Source organism: Taudactylus pleione, unplaced genomic scaffold (genome assembly GCF_031769625.1).
Source record: "Taudactylus pleione unplaced genomic scaffold, aTauple2 ptg001334l, whole genome shotgun sequence".
NCBI classification, from domain to species: Eukaryota; Metazoa; Chordata; class Amphibia; order Anura; family Myobatrachidae; genus Taudactylus; species Taudactylus pleione.
The window spans coordinates 156,356-181,061 of record NW_028285734.1 but is presented as its reverse complement, the minus strand read 5'-3'; positions in this window follow the sequence as shown (position 1 = coordinate 181,061).

Sequence of the window (24,706 nt, the reverse complement as noted above, 5' to 3'; positions counted from 1 at the left end):
GGTGTTTAAACTCCATTTATTGTTTGAAGCCACTTCACTTGTTACTATTTTCAAAAGGTTTCAAATAGGTTGTATAAAAGTATTCTCCAGTGTGCTAGAGTAATGTAAGATGTCGCTCCTGAGATTTGATATGAAAATTATTAAAATAACATAAAGAAGATATTTTTAACTTATAAACATCTTTCTTTATTGTAATCATTTTTACAATTAACACTCACCAGCTTTGTGGAGCTCCCTGGGACTGCAGGGAGATGAGAGATGAGGCAGCAACAGTTCAGCCTCACTTCTGTATAGTCAGACACTGCTTACAGAGCTGGGGGCGGGGCCACACCACGGGCAGTAAGCTGCACAGAAAGAGGGCTAATAGAGGCATGTCTCTGAGTATGGGGGTCGTGACTTAAGCAACTTGGATGTATCATGTGACCAGGAAGTGCACTGCAAAGTTTAGAGATGGAGTTCATTCAGCAGCAAGAGAAGACAGTGATGCAGGTAGGAGAGTGTCATGTGACCATGAAGTGCGCTGCAGTGTTTAGAGATCGGAGCTCAGCAGTAAGAGAAGACACAGTGATGCAGGTAGGAGAGGCAATGGACACTGATGCTTAGTGTAATGAGGGTAGAGTTACAGTGAGTAGGGGGTGACACAGTCTGCGTGGACGTACTCAGTCTGCTGGGCACGCCAAGCCGGCCAGCCTGAGTAAGCTGAGGCTTACTCAGCTGTCCAGCCGCCCGGCACGGTCGACTATCGTCCACCAATGGTCATGATGGTGATCCCAGCACTGTGACCTCCTTCACAGTGCTGGGATTGCAAATGCAGCAGGGGGTGTCATACAGGGGGTGTTATACACCTCCTGCTGCATTTGCATTATTGCAAGGATCGCATTGCAAAGCTGCCTGCGTGCATACATCATATATCTATAGCCTGCATGCATACATCATATATCTATAGCCTGCGTGCATACATCATATATTTATAGCCTGCGTGCATACATCATATATCTATAGCCTGCGTGCATACATCATATCTATAGCCTGCGTGCATACATCATATATCTATAGCCTGCGTGCATACATCATATATCTATAGCCTGCGTGCATACATCATATATCTATAGCCTGTCTACATACATCCTATATCTACAACCTGTGTGTATACATCATATATCTATAGCCTGCGTGCATACATCATATATTTATAGCCTGTCTACATACATCCTATATCTACAACCTGCGTGTATACATCATATATCTATAGCCTGCGTGCATACATCATATATCTATAGCCTCATATATATAGCCTGCTTGCATACATCATATATCTATAGCCTGCGTGTATACATCATATTCTATAGCCTGCGTGCATACATCATATATCTATAGCCTGCGTGCATACATCATATCTCTATAGCCTGCGTGCATACATCATATATCTATTGCCTGTCTACATACATCCTATATCTATAACCTGCGTGTATACATCATATCTATAGCCTGCGTGCATACATCATATATCTATAGCCTGCGTGCATACATCATATATCTATAGCCTGCGTGCATACATCATATATTTATAGCCTGTCTACATACATCCTATATCTACAACCTGCGTGTATACATCATATATCTATAGCCTGTGTGCATACATCATATATCTATAGCCTCATATATATAGCCTGCTTGCATACATCATATATCTATAGCCTGCGTGTATACATCATATTCTATAGCCTGCGTGCATACATCATATATCTATAGCCTGCGTGCATACATCATATCTCTATAGCCTGCGTGCATACATCATATATCTATTGCCTGTCTACATACATCCTATATCTATAACCTGCGTGTATACATCATATCTATAGCCTGCGTGCATACATCATATATCTATAGCCTGCGTGCATACATCATATATCTATAGCCTGCGTGCATACATCATATATCTATAGTCTGCGTGCATACATCATATATCTATAGCCTGTCTACATACATCCTATATCTGTAACCTGCGTGAATACATCATATATCTATAGCCTGCGTGCATACATCATATATCTATAGCCTGCGTGCATACATCATATATCTATAGCCTGCGTGCATACATCATCTATCTATAGCCTGCGTGCATACATCATATATCTATTGCCTGTCTACATACATCCTATATCTATAACCTGCGTGTATACATCATATCTATAGCCTGTCTACATACATCCTATATCTGTAACCTGCGTGTATACATCATATATCTATAGCCTGCGTGCATACATCATATATCTATAGCCTGCGTGCAGCTTTGCAACTGCGAATCAGGCCCTCTGCGGTAGATTTCATGTGTGTGTTGCCAAATGCTGTCATTACTGCAGACACCCTTCTTGGCAGACTGCCCACAAGTCCCTGGCCAGCAGCAGGCGGTATGTTCTGCCATTATTCCGCCTTACGTACAGTGACCAACTGTGACACTGAGGAAGGTGGAGTTAGCCTAGAACGCACCCGTTACTCCAATTCGCCCCAGAGGTTCTCAATGGGGATAAGTTCTGGACTCTGTGCTGGTCAGTCCATCCGGGTTACCACATTTTCTGTATACCATTGTTGTCCTGATAAATACATTTGTTGTTTCCGTAAACTACAAGTACATGGGCCTCCCTACCAAATGTTCTTGTCGAAACCACCACATTAGTGGCCATTTGTAACTCATCTGCAAAGGTATGCATAGTAAGCATTTCGCTTGCTTGAGGGTGTCCAATAACTTTTGTCTAAATAGTGTAGTTGGAGCAGTAGCAAGACCAGTACAGTATGAAGGGACTGGTGTCACCTGTCAGTGCAGAGGTGTAGATCAGCCGAGGATCAGGACAGTCAGTGTCACCTGTCAGTACAGAGGTATAGATCAGCAAAAGATCAGGACAGTCAGTGTCACCTGTCAGTACAGAGGTGTAGATCAGCCGAGGATCAGGACAGTCAGTGTCACCTGTCAGTACAGAGGTGTAGATCAGCGAAAGATCAGGACAGTCAGTGTCACCTGTCAGTACAGAGGTGTAGAACAGCCGAGGATCAGGACAGTCAGTGTCACCTGTCAGTGCAGAGGTATAGGTCAGCAAAAGATCAGGACAGTCAGTGCCACCTGTCAGTACAGAGGTGTAAATCAGGTAGATGAGACAAGGATCAGGACAGTCAGTGTCACCTGTATGTACAGAGGTGTAGATCAGCCAAGGATCAGGACAGTCAGTGTCACCTGTCAGTACAGAGGTGTAAATCAGGTAGATGAGACGAGGATCAGGACAGTCAGTGTCACCTGTCAGTACAGAGATGTAGATCAGGTAGATGAGACGAGGATCAGGACAGTCAGGGTCACCTGTCAGTACAGAGGTGTAGATCAGGTAGATGAGACGATGATCAGGACAGTCAGTGTCACCTGTCAGTACAGAGATGTAGATCAGGTAGATGAGACGAGGATCAGGACAGTCAGGGTCACCTGTCAGTACAGAGGTGTAGATCAGGTAGATGAGACGATGATCAGGACAGTCAGGGTCACCTGTCAGTACAGAGGTGTAGATCAGGTAGATGAGACGAGGATCAGGACAGTCAGGGTCACCTGTCAGTACAGAGGTGTAGATCAGGTAGATGAGACGATGATCAGGACAGTCAGGGTCACCTGTCAGTACAGAGGTGTAGATGAGACGAGGATCAGGACAGTCTGTGTCACCTGTCAGTACAGAGGTGTAGATCAGGTAGATGAGACGATGATCAGGTCAGTCAGTGTCACCTGTCAGTACAGAGGTGTAGATCAGGTAGATGAGACGAGGATCAGGACAGTCTGTGTCACCTGTCAGTACAGAGGTGTAGATCAGGTAGATGAGACGAGGATCAGGACAGTCAGTGTCACCTGTCAGTACAGAGGTGTAGATCAGGTAGATGAGACGAGGATCAGGACAGTCAGTGTCACCTGTCAGTACAGAGGTGTAAATCAGGTAGATGAGATGAGGATCAGGACAGTCAGGGTCACCTGTCAGTACAGAGGTGTAGATGAGATGAGGATCAGGACAGTCTGTGTCACCTGTCAGTACAGAGGTGTAGATCAGGTAGATGAGATGAGGATCAGGACAGTCAGTGTCACCTGTCAGTACAGAGGTGTAGATCAGGTAGATGAGACGATGATCAGGTCAGTCAGTGTCACCTGTCAGTACAGAGGTGTAGATCAGGTAGATGAGACGATGATCAGGACAGTCAGTGTCACCTGTCAGTACAGAGGTGTAAATAAGGTAGATGAGACGAGGATCAGGACAGTCAGGGTCACCTGTCAGTACAGAAGTGTAAATCAGGTAGATGAGACGAGGATCAGGACAGTCAGTGTCACCTGTCAGTACAGAGGTGTAGATCAGGTAGATGAGACGATGATCAGGACAGTCTGTGTCACCTGTCAGTACAGAGGTGTAGATCAGGTAGATGAGACGAGGATCAGGACAGTCAGTGTCACCTGTCAGTACAGAGGTGTAAATCAGGTAGATGAGATGAGGATCAGGACAGTCTGTGTCACCTGTCAGTACAGAGGTGTATATCAGGTAGATGAGACGATGATCAGGACAGTCAGTGTCACCTGTCAGTACAGAGGTGTAAATCAGGTAGATGAGACGAGGATCAGGACAGTCAGTGTCACCTGTCAGTACAGAGGTGTAAATCAGGTAGATGAGATGAGGATCAGGACAGTCAGTGTCACCTGTCAGTACAGAGGTGTAGATGAGACGATGATCAGGACAGTCAAGGTCACCTGTCAGTACAGAGGTGTAAATCAGGTAGATGAGACGAGGATCAGGACAGTCAGTGTCACCTGTCAGTACAGAGGTGTAGATCAGGTAGATGAGACGAGGATCAGGACAGTCAGTGTCACCTGTCAGTACAGAGGTGTAGATCAGGTAGATGAGACGAGGATCAGGACAGTCAGTGTCACCTGTCAGTACAGAGGTGTAAATCAGGTAGATGAGACGAGGATCAGGACAGTCAGTGTCACCTGTCAGTACAGAGGTATAGGTCAGCAAAAGATCAGGACAATCAGTGTCACCTGTCAGAACAGAGGTGTAGGTAAGCCGAGGATCAGGACAGTCAGTGTCACCTGTCAGTACAGAGGTGTAAATCAGGTAGATGAGACGATGATCAGGAAAGTCAGCGTCACCTGTCAGTACAGAGGTGTAGATCAGGTAGATGAGATGAGGATCAGGACAGTCAGCGTCACCTGTCAGTACAGAGGTGTAAATCAGGTATATGAGACGAGGATCAGGACAGTCAGTGTCACCTGTCAGTACAGAGGTGTAGATCAGGTAGATGAGACAAGGATCAGGACAGTCAGTGTCACCTGTCAGTACAGAGGTGTAAATCAGGTAGATGAGATGAGGATCAGGACAGTCAGTGTCACCTGTCAGTACAGAGGTGTAAATCAGGTAGATGAGACGAGGATCAGGACAGTCAGGGTCACCTGTCAGTACAGAAGTGTAAATCAGGTAGATGAGACGAGGATCAGGACAGTCAGTGTCACCTGTCAGTACAGAGGTGTAAATCAGGTAGATGAGATGAGGATCAGGACAGTCTGTGTCACCTGTCAGTACAGAGGTGTAGATCAGGTAGATGAGACGAGGATCAGGACAGTCAGTGTCACCTGTCAGTACAGAGGTGTAAATCAGGTAGATGAGATGAGGATCAGGACAGTCAGTGTCACCTGTCAGTACAGAGGTGTAGATCAGGTAGATGAGACGAGGATCAGGACAGTCAGTGTCACCTGTCAGTACAGAGGTGTAAATCAGGTAGATGAGATGAGGATCAGGACAGTCTGTGTCACCTGTCAGTACAGAGGTGTAGATCAGGTAGATGAGATGAGGATCAGGACAGTCAGTGTCACCTGTCAGTACAGAGGTGTAGAACAGCCGAGGATCAGGACAGTCAGTGTCACCTGTCAGTGCAGAGGTATAGGTCAGCAAAAGATCAGGACAATCAGTGTCACCTGTCAGAACAGAGGTGTAGGTAAGCCGAGGATCAGGACAGTCAGTTTCACCTGTCAGTACAGAGGTGTAAATCAGGTAGATGAGACGATGATCAGGACAGTCAGTGTCACCTGTCAGTACAGAGGTGTAGATCAGGTAGATGAGACAAGGATCAGGACAGTCAGCGTCACCTGTCAGTACAGAGGTGTAGATCAGGTAGATGAGACGATGATCAGGACAGTCAGAGTCACCTGTCAGTACAGAGGTGTAGATGAGACGATGATCAGGACAGTCTGTGTCACCTGTCAGTACAGAGGTGTAGATCAGGTAGATGAGACGAGGATCAGGACAGTCTGTGTCACCTGTCAGTACAGAGGTGTAAATCAGGTAGATGAGACGAGGATCAGGACAGTCTGTGTCACCTGTCAGTACAGAGGTGTAGATCAGGTAGATGAGATGAGGATCAGGACAGTCAGTGTCACCTGTCAGTACAGAGGTGTAGATTAGGTAGATGAGACGAGGATCAGGACAGTCAGGGTCACCTGTCAGTACAGAGGTGTAGATCAGGTAGATGAGATGAGGATCAGGACAGTCTGTGTCACCTGTCAGTACAGAGGTGTAGTTCAGGTAGATGAGACGAGGATCAGGACAGTCTGTGTCACCTGTCAGTACAGAGGTGTAGATCAGGTAGATGAGATGATGATCAGGACAGTCAGTGTCACCTGTCAGTACAGAGGTGTAGATCAGGTAGATGAGACGAGGATCAGGACAGTCTGTGTCACCTGTCAGTACAGAGGTGTAGATCAGGTAGATGAGACGAGGATCAGGACAGTCAGGGTCACCTGTCAGTACAGAGGTGTAGATCAGGTAGATGAGACGAGGATCAGGACAGTAAGTGTCACCTGTCAGTACAGAGGTGTAGATCAGGTAGATGAGACGAGGATCAGGACAGTCAGGGACACCTGTCAGTACAGAGGTCTAGATCAGGTAGATGAGACGATGATCAGGACAGTCAGTGTCACCTGTCAGTACAGAGGTGTAGATCAGGTAGATGAGACGATGATCAGGACAGTCAGTGTCACCTGTCAGTACAGAGATGTAGATCAGGTAGATGAGACGATGATCAGGACAGTCAGGGTCACCTGTCAGTACAGAGGTGTAGATCAGGTAGATGAGACGATGATCAGGACAGTCAGTGTCACCTGTCAGTACAGAGGTGTAGATCAGGTAGATGAGACGAGGATCAGGACAGTCAGTGTCACCTGTCAGTACAGAGGTGTAGATCAGGTAGATGAGATGATGATCAGGACAGTCAGTGTCACCTGTCAGTACAGAGGTGTAGATCAGGTAGATGAGATGAGGATCAGGACAGTCTGTGTCACCTGTCAGTACAGAGGTGTAGATCAGGTAGATGAGACGAGGATCAGGACAGTCAGGGTCACCTGTCAGTACAGAGGTGTAGATCAGGTAGATGAGACGAGGATCAGGACAGTCAGTGTCACCTGTCAGTACAGAGGTGTAGATCAGGTAGATGAGAGGAGGATCAGGACAGTCAGTGTCACCTGTCAGTACAGAGGTGTAGATCAGGTAGATGAGACGAGGATCAGGACAGTCAGGGTCACCTGTCAGTACAGAGGTGTAGATCAGGTAGAAGAGACGAGGATCAGGACAGTCTGTGTCACCTGTCAGTACAGAGGTGTAAATCAGGTAGATGAGATGAGGATCAGGACAGTCTGTGTCACCTGTCAGTACAGAGGTGTAAATCAGGTAGATGAGATGAGGATCAGGACAGTCTGTGTCACCTGTCAGTACAGAGGTGTAGATCAGGTAGATGAGACGAGGATCAGGACAGTCTGTGTCACCTGTCAGTACAGAGGTGTAGATCAGGTAGATGAGACGAGGATCAGGACAGTCTGTGTCACCTGTCAGTACAGAGGTGTAGATCAGGTAGATGAGACGAGGATCAGGACAGTCAGGGTCACCTGTCAGTACAGAGGTGTAGATCAGGTAGATGAGACGAGGATCAGGACAGTCTGTGTCACCTGTCAGTACAGAGGTGTAAATCAGGTAGATGAGATGAGGATCAGGACAGTCAGTGTCACCTGTCAGTACAGAGGTGTAGATCAGGTAGATGAGACAAGGATCAGGACAGTCAGTGTCACCTGTCAGTACAGAGGTGTAAATCAGGTAGATGAGATGAGGATCAGGACAGTCAGTGTCACCTGTCAGTACAGAGGTGTAAATCAGGTAGATGAGATGAGGATCAGGACAGTCTGTGTCACCTGTCAGTACAGAGGTGTAAATCAGGTAGATGAGATGAGGATCAGGACAGTCAGTGTCACCTGTCAGTACAGAGGTGTAAATCAGGTAGATGAGATGAGGATCAGGACAGTCAGTGTCACCTGTCAGTACAGAGGTGTAGATCAGGTAGATGAGACGAGGATCGGGACAGTCAGTGTCACCTGTCAGTACAGAGGTGTAAATCAGGTAGATGAGATGAGGATCAGGACAGTCTGTGTCACCTGTCAGTACAGAGGTGTAGATCAGGTAGATGAGACGAGGATCAGGACAGTCAGTGTCACCTGTCAGTACAGAGGTGTAAATCAGGTAGATGAGATGAGGATCAGGACAGTCTGTGTCACCTGTCAGTACAGAGGTGTAGATCAGGTAGATGAGACGAGGATCAGGACAGTCAGTGTCACCTGTCAGTACAGAGGTGTAAATCAGGTAGATGAGATGAGGATCAGGACAGTCTGTGTCACCTGTCAGTACAGAGGTGTAGATCAGGTAGATGAGATGAGGATCAGGACAGTCAGTGTCACCTGTCAGTGCAGAGGTATAGGTCAGCAAAAGATCAGGACAATCAGTGTCACCTGTCAGAACAGAGGTGTAGGTAAGCCGAGGATCAGGACAGTCAGTTTCACCTGTCAGTACAGAGGTGTAAATCAGGTAGATGAGACGAGGATCAGGACAGTCAGTGTCACCTGTCAGTACAGAGGTGTAAATCAGGTAGATGAGATGAGGATCAGGACAGTCTGTGTCACCTGTCAGTACAGAGGTGTAGATCAGGTAGATGAGACGAGGATCAGGACAGTCAGTGTCACCTGTCAGTACAGAGGTGTAAATCAGGTAGATGAGATGAGGATCAGGACAGTCTGTGTCACCTGTCAGTACAGAGGTGTAGATCAGGTAGATGAGATGAGGATCAGGACAGTCAGTGTCACCTGTCAGTACAGAGGTGTAGAACAGCCGAGGATCAGGACAGTCAGTGTCACCTGTCAGTGCAGAGGTATAGGTCAGCAAAAGATCAGGACAATCAGTGTCACCTGTCAGAACAGAGGTGTAGGTAAGCCGAGGATCAGGACAGTCAGTTTCACCTGTCAGTACAGAGGTGTAAATCAGGTAGATGAGACGATGATCAGGACAGTCAGTGTCACCTGTCAGTACAGAGGTGTAGATCAGGTAGATGAGACAAGGATCAGGACAGTCAGCGTCACCTGTCAGTACAGAGGTGTAGATCAGGTAGATGAGACGATGATCAGGACAGTCAGAGTCACCTGTCAGTACAGAGGTGTAGATGAGACGATGATCAGGACAGTCTGTGTCACCTGTCAGTACAGAGGTGTAGATCAGGTAGATGAGACGAGGATCAGGACAGTCTGTGTCACCTGTCAGTACAGAGGTGTAAATCAGGTAGATGAGACGAGGATCAGGACAGTCTGTGTCACCTGTCAGTACAGAGGTGTAGATCAGGTAGATGAGATGAGGATCAGGACAGTCAGTGTCACCTGTCAGTACAGAGGTGTAGATTAGGTAGATGAGACGAGGATCAGGACAGTCAGGGTCACCTGTCAGTACAGAGGTGTAGATCAGGTAGATGAGATGAGGATCAGGACAGTCTGTGTCACCTGTCAGTACAGAGGTGTAGTTCAGGTAGATGAGACGAGGATCAGGACAGTCTGTGTCACCTGTCAGTACAGAGGTGTAGATCAGGTAGATGAGATGATGATCAGGACAGTCAGTGTCACCTGTCAGTACAGAGGTGTAGATCAGGTAGATGAGACGAGGATCAGGACAGTCTGTGTCACCTGTCAGTACAGAGGTGTAGATCAGGTAGATGAGACGAGGATCAGGACAGTCAGGGTCACCTGTCAGTACAGAGGTGTAGATCAGGTAGATGAGACGAGGATCAGGACAGTAAGTGTCACCTGTCAGTACAGAGGTGTAGATCAGTTAGATGAGACGAGGATCAGGACAGTCAGGGACACCTGTCAGTACAGAGGTCTAGATCAGGTAGATGAGACGATGATCAGGACAGTCAGTGTCACCTGTCAGTACAGAGGTGTAGATCAGGTAGATGAGACGATGATCAGGACAGTCAGTGTCACCTGTCAGTACAGAGATGTAGATCAGGTAGATGAGACGATGATCAGGACAGTCAGGGTCACCTGTCAGTACAGAGGTGTAGATCAGGTAGATGAGACGATGATCAGGACAGTCAGTGTCACCTGTCAGTACAGAGGTGTAGATCAGGTAGATGAGACGAGGATCAGGACAGTCAGTGTCACCTGTCAGTACAGAGGTGTAGATCAGGTAGATGAGATGATGATCAGGACAGTCAGTGTCACCTGTCAGTACAGAGGTGTAGATCAGGTAGATGAGATGAGGATCAGGACAGTCTGTGTCACCTGTCAGTACAGAGGTGTAGATCAGGTAGATGAGACGAGGATCAGGACAGTCAGGGTCACCTGTCAGTACAGAGGTGTAGATCAGGTAGATGAGACGAGGATCAGGACAGTCAGTGTCACCTGTCAGTACAGAGGTGTAGATCAGGTAGATGAGAGGAGGATCAGGACAGTCAGTGTCACCTGTCAGTACAGAGGTGTAGATCAGGTAGATGAGACGAGGATGAGGACAGTCAGGGTCACCTGTCAGTACAGAGGTGTAGATCAGGTAGAAGAGACGAGGATCAGGACAGTCTGTGTCACCTGTCAGTACAGAGGTGTAAATCAGGTAGATGAGATGAGGATCAGGACAGTCTGTGTCACCTGTCAGTACAGAGGTGTAAATCAGGTAGATGAGATGAGGATCAGGACAGTCTGTGTCACCTGTCAGTACAGAGTTGTAGATCAGGTAGATGAGACGAGGATCAGGACAGTCTGTGTCACCTGTCAGTACAGAGGTGTAGATCAGGTAGATGAGACGAGGATCAGGACAGTCTGTGTCACCTGTCAGTACAGAGGTGTAGATCAGGTAGATGAGACGAGGATCAGGACAGTCAGGGTCACCTGTCAGTACAGAGGTGTAGATCAGGTAGATGAGACGAGGATCAGGACAGTCTGTGTCACCTGTCAGTACAGAGGTGTAAATCAGGTAGATGAGATGAGGATCAGGACAGTCTGTGTCACCTGTCAGTACAGAGGTGTAAATCAGGTAGATGAGATGAGGATCAGGACAGTCAGGGTCACCTGTCAGTACAGAGGTGTAGATCAGGTAGATGAGACGAGGATCAGGACAGTCTGTGTCACCTGTCAGTACAGAGGTGTAAATCAGGTAGATGAGATGAGGATCAGGACAGTCTGTGTCACCTGTCAGTACAGAGGTGTAAATCAGGTAGATGAGATGAGGATCAGGACAGTCTGTGTCACCTGTCAGTACAGAGTTGTAGATCAGGTAGATGACACGATGATCAGGACAGTCAGGGATACAGAAAAGACAAGAGGTCACTTAAGCACATCTAAGCTGAGGAGAGAGCAGAATGATAATGTCCTCAACCTCCTGTATAGATTTATGGACCCATTTACTGTACTCCAAGCTAGGATTCATGCCTGTACAGTACGTACATCCCTCAGGCCACAGGTAGAGGGCGCACACTAACACGTTTATCATTCCTGCTGCATATATACACAATGTCTCAAAGTTACAGCAACAGATTAAATACAGTCACCCAGTGAGCACAGGAAGATTAATGTAAGAATTACAAATTCAATCATTGTATGTACCATATTGATATAAAATTTTGATTTTACATTAACCACTTAACTGGCTAAAAAAAATTCCAAAAATGTCCCCAAAATTTATAGATTTTATTATCCGATTATATCAATAATAGCTATTTAAACCTGATTAAGAATAATTTTATTAACAAATATACAGATTTGTTAATACAATTATACAGAATAAGGGTTAAATAGCTATTAATAACATAATTTTATCATTTAAAATTTTCAACATTTTTGGGGACATTTTTGGTAAAAATAATTAACAAAATAAAACCTTTATGGTGCTATATTATATATAGTGAGAAACACTGGAAAGGTTGTTAAGGGGAGATATAAACAGTATGCCCCAGGTTATTAGCTTATGTCTGGTAGACAGAAACTGATTAGCAGCCTTGATTACCAGACCACCTGTGAGAGGCTGATAAAGGGTGAGTCAGTCTCTGTAGTCAGTGGCTCACTGCCTGGGGCACAGGTCAGAGGCCTGCAGAGAGACACTGTGATTACTTAATGTAAGTGCTGTGCTAAAGACTTCTGTTTTGTGAGAAGGATGTTAGGTCCCTCCACTCTGATAGAGGAAATAATTTTATTTAGTTAGAGCTGGACAGACAGTATTTACTTTTATGTTTTGTTTATTGTTTTACTGCTTCTAAAACTAGCTGCGGACACATAGATACTGTGATATATCTTGGGTAATTAGCTCGGTAGTGGGGTGTCAGTGGGGCAGTGTTAGGTGCTCGAATGAGGGTCCAGACACAGTTTTCGTGGTAAAATGAAACAAATGGAGCTTTACTTGTCAGCATAAATCAAACTGGAAACAACAAACAGCCAAGCCCCCATTCAGGGCAACTAACGCACTGCTTCTCCCCTGACTATCCTCGGGCAGCTAGTCTGCAAATAAACAGTCTCTCTCTCATGGAGTCACAATGTTTCACACTCTGCATCTTGCTTAGTAACACAAGCCCCGGCCTACTCACATTCACATAGCTCAGTCCCCGAGTTTGGTGGCCTTCCCTGTCTCCCACAGGTCTAGGCTCAGGCCACCTGGCCCTCAATGACTTGCTAGCTCTGTCTGGCTTTAACAATCCCACTTGGACTGTCTGACTGGTTTGCCTCAGTCCTCCCTGGTCTGAGGACCTCATTCAGAGCCGCTCGCAGAATGCAAGCGATCGCTCTGAATGAGGGCAGCCGCTTCTAAGTTCAGAGCTGGCCTCGTGGCCGCTCGCTAGGCTGTGGGTGACCACCGACAGCTTTAGCGAGCGGCCAGGTTGATGGTTGGGATGGTCAAGACCATCGCGACCATCGGGGCTTGCGATGAGACCCTTGTGGTAGGGTCTCGTCTACCGCAAGCCCCAGTGAGCTTTCGGCTCTATTAGAGCCGGAAGGTCACCACTGACACCACTGCCCCCGAACAGCAGGCGTTCCGTCGGGAACGCCTCCATTTGGCCAGCCACCCCCCCACCCTGCTTACAAAATGGTGCGAGCTGTCGATCACCATCGACAGTCGCCCCTTTTGTAGTGAGCCCCGGAGTGAGAGAATTTCTCTCTCGCTCCGGGGCTTGCGCACGTGCGGTGCGGCCGCTGCGCGTGCGCAGGGCCTCAATATTGATCTGCTTACGAGCGGGTCTGAATGAGACCCTGAATCCACTGTGCAGCCATTAGGTGTGCTCAAACCTGGCTTTTCTTCCCTGTGTGGGCGGATCCCTCCAGCCCCACACCGGATTACCCGCTCATCAGCACAATCTTTACTGATACTGCCCCAATACAAATACTCTTTGTAAGGTTAACATAACAAAGATTTTCCTGAATTAAATTACAGTATATTTCTAGTTTATCTTGGTATTTTCCTTTTCAAATTTTACACTGGTTTATAGACATTTTAGAATAATAGATTGTAAAATGCCTACATGCTAATTGTATGAAACTAACAAACAATCAGATTTGTAGTTTGAATATCATCTGTTCACATTGATACTATAACCTCGTGTGTGATTTATTGCAATTGTTTTCTCACCGGGCACATCAACTCAGTGCTGTTACAATAGATCCTTGTGCCCTGGGCAAGACACAGCTCCTGTATCCCTTCCCCTCCTCCAGCTCGGCGGGTGAGTGAAAGTGTGACGCAGAGGGCGTGGTTACACTTTCAAAGAACTAGTCCAGCCTCCATACCCCTCTCTAGACTCTGTGTCTTTCTTACACATTTGCCCACCCTCCTGGAATGTACGGGAGACCCCTGAATTTTGGGGGGTCTCACGTTATCAAGGCCCTGCAATACACTGGAGCAAATTGCGGCAGTATGCAGCGAAACTCCACCCATTGCCCAATGTAACTTTTACACCCATGCAGATGCCATGGCCTGCCAACCCATGCCAGTCCTCGTAACTAGGGATCGTAATAAAAAAAAATAATCTGTATTTTTTCCACGGAGCACAATTAAAAAATACTTGATAGCCATAAAACATCGGGTTCGAGACATGATTGTTTTTTTTTTTTACTTCTGTAATCATCGATTATTGCACAGCAGGACAGGGCCGTGATGAGTCACGCCCCGTGTCAGCTGACTGACCTGACCAATCAGCTTTTCGCCTCTGTGTCAGAGACAGAGATGTGACGTGAAAAATCAGTGACCTGGCCCAGCTGAGTGTGCCCACTGTGCGGCGTGCAGCAACGAATCTAAGTCCTGAGTCTGAAGGAACGGGGTAACCTTGGGCCTGTTCACCGCTCCTGGAGATAGTCAAAACACCGGTGCGACTTAGATGCTCCGCCATGGGTAGCAGTTCCCGTCCTTTTGCATCTTAGTCACATACAAATTCACTTATAGGGGTCAATCCAATTACCCGCGAAGGGAACGAGCTGCTGTTGCAATGGCGTACAAACGCTGGCAACGGCACCTGAACTCGCATCCCTCGTGGCCCCTTCTCGTGCTGGACTCATACATTTTTGTATGCAGCCGTATGGGGCTGCGAACATAAATCTGTGAGTCCGGTGGTACCGTAAGTGCGGCATACAGCTGCACTTACGCTGCCAGGGGAATCGCGGCTAATAGGATTGCCTCCCTAGTGTTCTAGGCACTCAGTATTAGTAAAGGAATTGGTGTAAAGTCACAGATTAAATACTATGTGTGGCGTGCAGCATGGCGCAGATTAAGTACAACGATTCGTGGCGTGCATCTTGGCGCGGCTCACTTGTATCGGACCTTGTTTTTTTTTCTTTTCACCCAGACTTTCGTATCAAAGGAATTGGTATGAAGTCAAATTGTAAGATGCTTATTTTAAGAATAAGTCACAGGGCGCTGCTAAGTCACAAAGTGTGTGGCGCGCCAAACAGGGCTATTTGGCGCAATTTGAGAATACGGTGTATGTAGACACATGTTTTGGAAAGAAAAACTGATAGTGACACTGTAACCTCACTATTGACTGGTTAATCATTGACCATCGTACGCGGAAAATCGATCAAACCGATATTTCCTCAAATGATTCCTATCCCTACCCGTAGACTTTGTGCAGTTGCACAAGAGTAGGGATAGGACAGGGCAAGGCAGCCCGTGTGCTGGAACTCTGCAGACCCATCACTCAGAAATGACCCGCACAGAGTATATTAATCACTAAGGCAGAGACCACCTAAGGTATGAGCAAGGATCCCAGAAAAAATGGTGGTAAAATGTGCCCTGTGGGCCTGATTCAGAGCCGCTCGTTCGTTCCGAGCGATGTTTGCTCAACTGCGCATGCGTACGGATCGTAATACGCATGCGCGAACCAGTCAGTGCGTCCGAAAATAGTTTGTTCGCTAAATAGCGAATGCCTGCTATTTTGAGTGACAGGAGGAGGCGTATGTGGGTGGTAACAGGGGAGGGTGCTTGAAAACGGGGTGTGGAGATCCGAACGAAGGCGTGCTTAATGGTCAAAACGGGCGGTTTATGGGTGTGCATAATTAATACAGCAGCGTCATTGATCACGTCACTGGGTTATTTTATAGTCAGAACTGCTCGCAAAATTGTGGTAGGAAAAACCAACCACAAGAATAGCGAGCAGTTCATATGCTGGTCGATATACTCGATTAATCTAATAAATAGTGGACATGACGTAGGATGCGAGCGGCCAGGGGGCGTAGTTATCCAAAAAAACGACCGCAAGTTTTGTTCGCTCGTTCAGACATAGAGGCGTGAACAGACCGCAAAGAGCGAACGGTTCATTTGAATAGCCACCCCTTTTTTCTGAACGAACGACCGCAAATAGCGTCCGGCTCTGAATGAGGTCCTGTGTACGGAGGGCGTATGTTCCCAGAGCAGGGAATCTGCAGGCTGCGGCCCCTGGTCAGGTGAGATTCTCCGCACAGGATTTATTACACTCAGTTATCAGTTTATCACCTTCCAGATGCTGAATATCTGCTGTAAGCAACACAAAGAGTGAAACACGGTACTGTACATCATCTCATCCTGCGATGGCGTAATATGGCGCCCTAGTGCTGGGGACCCCTCAATAAACGTGGAAGACTTTGAAAACGTTCTTATGAAAATTCTTTAGTCAGGATGTTAAACAACTTTTTTGATCCATTTTATAGACAATCTTCATTTTCTTCATAAAGGATAATTTTCTACATGTGTAATGTGTCAATCTTATGAACGGCAGGAAAAGTGTAATGGAAATGGGGAGTACCTGTGTGTGTGTTGGGGGGGTGGGGCACTTTTTCCATGTATGCATTCAGTACTAAGAGTATATCTAACCTAACCCAGGGTGAAAGGTAGGTAAGAACAGATATTTGCAATACAGACGCTATGGGAGAAATATCAAAGAGCGGTTTTGAATTGAAAACGTCCCCCCCTTCTTCCCAGCGATAACATGATTAGGAAGATGCGGCTGATTGGAGTAGGAACCATTGGTGGTGTAACCCCAAAGTGCGCTCCACAAAAAATAAACAAATCTTTTTTTTCTGTGTTTGTGTGCGAAATGTATGCGCGGTAGCCGCACGTGCATCAACACAGCAGCAGTGCCAAGCGTGCGCCTGTGTCATAAGTCAAGGGCCGGTTTGGACATCTGGTCCAGACTGAAGGACGTGCCAACAATTTCTGACATGTCTACTGTCACTGCATATGATACTGTCACCACTGACAGAATGGTGGAGTATTACATTGGTGACAGCATCCAAGTAGGGATGTCAGACAGTCCGTACCTGTACTGGCAGGAAAAAGAGGCAATTTGGAGGCCCCTGTACAGACTGGCTCTATTTTACCTGAGTTGCCCCCCCTCCAGTGTGTACTCCGAAAGAGTGTTTAGTGCAGCTGGGAACCTTGTCAGCGAAAGGCGTAGGAGGTTGCTTCCACAAAATGTGGAGAAGATGATGTTCATAAAAATGAATTATCAACTCTTCCAGAGAGAGCAGCCTCCAGAACGTACAGAGGGACCTGTGGTGGTGGATTCCAGTGGGGACGAGTTAATAGTCTGTGAGGATGAGGATGTACACAATACTGAAGAGGGTGAAGAATCGGTGGATGAGGAGGATGAGGACGACATCTTGCCTCTGTAGAGCCAGTTTGTGCAGGGACAGATTAATTGCCAGCTTGTATTGTGGGGGGGCCCGAACGAACCAATCATTTCAGCCACAGTTGTGTGGCAGACCCAGGCGCTGAAATTATTGGTTTGTTAAAATGTGCATGTCCTGTTTATACAACATAAGGGTGGGTGGGAGGGCCCCAAGGACAATTCCATCTTGCACCTCTTTTTTTTCTTTGCATTATGTACTGTTTGGGGCCTAGTTTTTCAAACTACCTCGGTGCAACCTTTTGGACATAAAAACACTATTGTGAGGTGTGAGGTGTTCAGAATAGACTGGAAATTAGTGGAAATTAATGTTATTGAGGTTAATAATAGCATAGGAGCAGAAAATCCCACAAATTCTGTGATTTTAGCTGTTTTTATGCTTTTTTTCAAAAAATACAGATCCAAAACACAAAACCCAGAACCCAAAACACGGAAGGGTGGTTTTGGCAAAACCAATCCAGATCCAAAACACGAAGAAAGATCCAGATCCAAAACACAAAAAGTGGCCGGTGCACACCCCTAATATATTATATATATATATATATATACAGCGTAGACAAAAACCTTACGGTTTCGCATGTACAATTGAGGCTTCCTGCACATGATCTGAAATTTCACAAAACCTATTGAATCTCTGACACTCAAACTTCAAAAAGCAATGAAATTTCCATCATTAAGGCTGACGCCTTAATGGACGTGTTCCTTGCGTAATACAGATATGGTATGCCATCACACCCTGTGGTTAACTGCAGATTCAGAACTCTCACAGAGTGAGATTGCTGTCACTCACAAAACGGTGGATCTGCTAATTCACAGAATTGTGTGCTCATTGGAATACACACATGCAGTCTATGCAACTGAGGTCTCAGCAGAACATAGAGCTGCGCAGATTGGATAAGAGTATGGTGGATGGGGGAGAAGACAGAGCGGTGTGGATGGAGCAGACAGAAAATCGTGGAGAGAGGAAGATGAAGCAGTACAGATGAGGCGAACCAAAGTGATGCAGGTGGGTTGAAAACAGTGGTGCACATGGTGGGAGACAGAGTGGCATGGCCTGGGGGAACAGAGCAACATGAATGGGGAATACAGAGTGGCATGATGCAGGAAGATAGAGCAGCGCAGATGGGTAAAGACAGATTGGTGCGGATGAGGAATACAGACTAGCACAATGGGAGAACACACAAAAATAGGGATTGGGGAAGACAGATTGGTGCGGATGGGTGGGAAGACAGAGTGGTGCAGGAAGGAGGGGAAATACAGAGTGTCACGGTTGGGGGGGGACAGTGGTTCAGATGGAGGAAGAAAGAGTGGCAGAAATGAGGGGAAGACAGAGTGGGGGCAAGGCAGTGGTGCAGATGGAAGGAAACAGGGGCACGGATGCAGGAAGACAGGGCGGTGCATATGGGGAAAGACAGATTGGTGCGGATGAGGGCATGCAGACTAGCACAGTTGGGGCAACACACAGCTGTAGGGATTGGTGAAGTTATAGCAGCATGGAGGTGATTATAGTGTACATGCATAGACAGAGTATGATAGTTTTAGCAATAAGGAAGCTGAATGTGCATAATAAATTAGATAGATATATTGAATTAGAAGGATGTTGGAACCCAGTGGGATTATTGCGGTGACTGAATGGGAAGATTGTGGGCACTGAATGAGATATGTTATGTGCCCCATAACTGCTCAGACCTCAGTTGTTGACTTGCAGTTCTCATAGCATTCTATTAGGTCTCATAGCATTCTATTAGGTCTCACAGCATTCTATTAGGTCTCACAGCATTCCATTAGGTTTCACAAAATTGTATCAGTTCTCATAACATTCTATTAGGTCTCACAATATTCTATTAGGTCTCACAGCAATCCATTAGGTCTCACAGCATTCCATTAGGTCTCGCAGCATTCTATCAGGTCTCACAGCATTCCATTAGGTTTCACAAAATTGTATCAGTTCTCATAACATTCTATTAGGTCTCAGCATTCTTTTAGGTCTCACAATAATCTATTAGGTCTCACAGCAATCCATTAGGTCTCACAGCATTCCATTAGGTCTCACAGCATTCCATTAGGTCTTGCAGCATTCCATTAGGTCTCGCAGCGTTCCATTAGGTCTCACAGCATTCCATTAGATCTCACAGCATTCCATTAGGTCTCACAGCAATCCATTAGGTCTCACAGCAATCCATTAGGTCTCACAGCAATCCATTAGGTCTCACAGCAATCCATTAGGTCTCACAGCATTCCATTAGGTCTCACAGCAATCCATTAGGCCTCACAGCATTCTATCAGTTCTCATAGCATTCCATTAGGTCTCATAACATTCTATTAGGTGTCATAGCATTCTTTTAGGTCTCACAGTATCCTATTAGGTCTCACAGCAATCCATTAGGTCTCACAGCAATCCATTAGGTCTCACAGCAATCCATTAGGTCTCACAGCATTCCATTAGGTCTCACAGCAATCCATTAGGTCTCACAGCAATCCATTAGGTCTCACAGCAATCCATTAGGTCTCACAGCAATCCATTAGGTCTCACAGCAATCTATCAGTTCTCATAACATTCTATTAGAGACTTAGAATTTGGTGCATCATATTTTGTACATAATAATTTTATATAGCACTGTAGCTACCTATGCTATGTGTTTATATGATAACTTGGATTATTATTCCAATGCGCTGAGCTCTGAGTTCGGCACTGGATAATGTTTATTTATGCTAGAAACCAGCGTGCATTATAAAGTTCGTTCCCTATGGTGCATTTGTGTGAAGTGCATTAAAATGTCAGCCCATACCTCAAGCTGACGTATTTTATATGTTGTTTAGTCTCCTTCGCCTTCCCTTGGGTAAACCCAACAGTGTTTAACGTAATAGCATCTGCTGACTTACGCAGCTAGTGGCATCTTTTAATGGGACGATATATCAATCTTACAAGGTATTTGATGGAGACATCTCCGCATATGGAAATGTACTGTATCGCGTTATCTTCCGTGGCTGAGATACAGTATTCATTAACTGCAAATATTCCTACAAGGATGTTACTGTGCCACTCGCGGGATCGGTAGTGCAGCTGTAAATGTAATACGTAGTGTGACCCGCTTACTAATCTCTACCTAACAAATTGGTGCAGGATTTACAAATTATATTACTGATAGGTTGTTTCACATTCATTCACTGGCTGTACCTGGTGTCCGCTCCAGCAGGGCATTCCCCACTCCAGAAACAACTACAGCCAGTACCACCGATTCCCCCTATAGAAGCTGGCACTCCGGTATATCAATGGCTTTTCTCTGGGTCAGTCTAGAGTAGGCTCTCATAGGGCCTGATTCAGCACGGCTCGTAAGTCTGCAATCGCACGCCCCCGGCTGCAGCGAGAATATGCTAATGAATGTATACGCACGGCCACCGCACCATAATTTGAAGACGTCCAGCACTTCATAAAGACGCCCCCTTACATTCACTCACAACCGTAATAACGTGCAAGATAGCAAAAACATCGTTACAATCCAGAACCTTCGGACCAAGACGCAGAATAGTGGTCGACCTGACCCTCCCGCAGGAGTTTCTACACTTCCTGCACACAGTGAGTACTCCCCACCTTTGCACCCCAAAATAACGATTTTGCATTTTTTTTTCCACCACCTATTCAGAGGTGAAACTTTTTTGCCTGTTACATTGCATTGACTTTCCACGTACACGAAAAGCATTTGGAATTGAATACAGAGGTAAGTTTCCGCCAGGCAAAATGACCACATCTGCGATACTTTTTCGCGGATTCTGACTTTTCGCCGCTAATTGGATTCGGGCCTGTGTATTATACGCATTTGCAGAATGCAAACATCAGCTGGCTGCGTCGCGAATGCAGCCTTGCGATCCGACCTGAATCAGGCCCATAGTCCAACCCTCACCTGATCTGACAGCTGGGTCTCGGGAGGATGCAGTATACAGACCAAAGTGATACAGACCTACAGTACAGTCCCCAGCTCTGCATGGCCAGGTGGAGGCTGACTGCCCTGATCCTACCCAGCTCTACACTAATAAGACGTCAGGTGGAGGCTGACTGCCCTGATCCTACCCAGCTGTACACTAATAAGACGTCAGGTGGAGGCTGACTGCCGTGATCCTACCCAGCTCTACACTAATAAGGCGTCAGGTGGAGACTGACTGCTCTGATCCTACCCAGCTCTACACTAATAAGGCGTCAGGTGGAGGCTGACTGCCCTGATCTTACCCAGCTCTACACTAATAAGGCGTCAGGTGGAGGCTAACTGCCCTGATCCTACCCAGCTCTACGCTAATAAGGCGTCAGGTGGAGGCTGACTGCCCTGATCCTACCCAGCTCTACGCTAATAAGACGTCAGGTGGAGGCTGACTGCCCTGATCCTACTCAGCTATACACTAATAAGACGTCAGTTGGAGGCTGACTGCCCTGATCCTACCCAGTTCTACGCTAATAAGACGTCGGGTGGAGGCTGACTGCCCTGATCCTACCCAGCTCTACGCTAATAAGACGTCAGGTGGAGGCTGACTGCTCTGATCCTACCCAGCTCTACACTAATAAGGCGTCAGGTGGAGGCTGACTGCCATGATCCTACCCAGCTCTACGCTAATAAGGCGTCAGGTGGAGGCTGACTGCCATGATCCTACCCAGCTCTACGCTAATAAGACGTCAGGTGGAGACTGACTGTCCTGATCCTACCCAGCTCTACGCTAATAAGATGTCAGGTGGAGGCTGACTGCCCTGATCCTACCCAGCTCTACGCTAATAAGGCGTCAGGTGGAGGTTGACTGCCCTGATCCTACCCAGCTCTACACTAATAAGGCGTCAGGGAGAGGCTGACTGCCCTGATTCTACCCAGCTCTACACTAATAAGGCGCCAAGTGGAGGCTGACTGCCCTGATCTTACCCAGCTCTACACTAACAAGACGTCAGGTGGAGGCTGATTGCCCTGATCTTACCCAGCTCTACACTAATAAGGCGTCAGGTGGAGGCTAACTGCCCTGATCCTACCCAGCTCTACGCTAATAAGGCGTCAGGTGGAGGCTGACTGCCCTGAACCTACCCAGCTCTACGCTAATAAGGCGTCAGGTGGAGGCTGACTGCCCTGAACCTACCCAGCTCTACACTAATAAGGCGTCAGGTGGAGGCTGACAGCCCTGATCCTACCCAGCTCTACACTAATAAGGCGTCAGGTGGAGGCTGACTGCCCTGATCCTACCCAGCTCTACGCTAATAAGGCGTCAGGTGGAGGCTGACTGCCCTGAACCTACCCAGCTCTACGCTAATAAGGCGTCAGGTGGAGGCTGACTGCCCTGAACCTACCCAGCTCTACACTAATAAGGCGTCAGGTGGAGGCTGACAGCCCTGATCCTACCCAGCTCTACACTAATAAGGCGTCAGGTGGAGGCTGACTGCCCTGATCCTACCCAGCTCTACACTTATAAGACGTCAGGTGGAGGCTGACAGCCCTGATCCTACCCAGCTCTACACTTATAAGACGTCAGGTGGAGGCTGACTGCCCTGATCCTACCCAACTCTACACTAACAAGACGTCAGGTGGATGCTGACTGCCCTGATCCTACCCAACTCTACGCTAATAAGACGTCAGGTGGAGGCTGATTGCCCTGAACCTACCCAACTCTACACTAATAAGACGTCAAGTGGAGGCTGACTGCCCTGAACCTACCCAGCTCTACACTTATAAGACGTCAGGTGGATGCTGACTGCCCTGATCCTACCCAACTCTACGCTAATAAGACGTCAGGTGGAGGCTGACTGCCCTAAACCTACCCAACTCTACACTAATAAGACGTCAAGTGGAGGCTGACAGCCCTGATCCTACCCTGCAAGTTTCTGTAGAAACTTCTAAAAATATAAACTGCCCTGATCCTACCCTGCAAGTTTCTGTAGAAACTTCTAAAAATATAAACTTGATTTAAGTATAAATGCCCTTTTAAAGTAACTTAGCAATAGATGAAAACAAGTAGCAGCAATGTAACTTCTAATGAGGGAAAGTAGAAATACTTAAACCTGTAATCTATTAACAAGTTAAATATCTGTGACACAATCAGTTCAAGTGTGACATGTCAGAGATCTTCTTTTTTATTTTTTGATGTAACTCAACTCATCAACTTCTGAAAGTTTCTTTTAAGTAGGAATAACCCAGCATTCGGCTCCTCCGCGATATACCCCTATGGTAATCATTATCAAAGACCTTCATCAGTAAAGCACTTTATATGAGGCTCTCTTCAAGCAGAGATGAAAATCAGAACATCAGCACCCATCAAACACCGTTTTCGTGCTCACACGCTCTTCATGACAAGGGATGGAGGCGCTTCGGGAATATCACGTTATCTAAGTCTCAGGCTATTAAATGTAACGAATATTACTGGCCAGATACGCAAACAGGAATTAGGTCAGTATTGTGGCATTTTAGCAGAGATTAAAGGGACCTTGTGAATGAGCCCCGTAGAAGTATAGATGAGGAAAAGGTCTCCCAGATCTGGGTCTCAGCTCACTTATGAGCGATATAAAAGAGACCATTAGTCTTGTAGAGGCTTTCTTTCGCTCTCTGTCGGATATAAAGGCGCTGCTTGAAGACTGAAGTAACCCATTGTCTCCTGAGTGATGAGCAGTCCGCAGTCAGCGTGTGCTACAGCCTAATGTCCAAAAACGGTTCTGTATTGGAAAGTGTTAGGTGATGAACCGCTGTTGTTTGGGATACTTTGGGGCCTATTCATTATAACTAAAAATTCTCTGGAGGTAATTAGGTTTAGAACTGGTATAGAGTTCTACCTAATTACCGGGGGATTCATCATTCCTCCTCTCCATAACTATTCCGAAGAGCTGTCGTTTTTGCGATGACAGCTTTTCAGGAAATAGATAGTTATCCCTGCCTATACCTACCTTACCGCAGCTGTAATCAGCGCTGCGCATGCGCCGTTCCGTTCACAAAAGCGGCACATGCGCAGCACAGATTGCACCTGCGATATTCCCGCCCGGCCCCGGTCTGCAGCAGACGGCACGGACAGGCAGAGGGGGCTGAAGATTTTTTTTTCTTCTTAACTTTATTTTGTTATCACAGTCACAATGCTGAGCACAGAGCAGCAGGCGGAGCCTAGGAAGGGACCAGAGCGACGGAGGGAGCCGGCGGAGGACCTGCCCAGCTGAAAGCAGGTATGTGTAACCCGCTATACGCCACCTCACAGT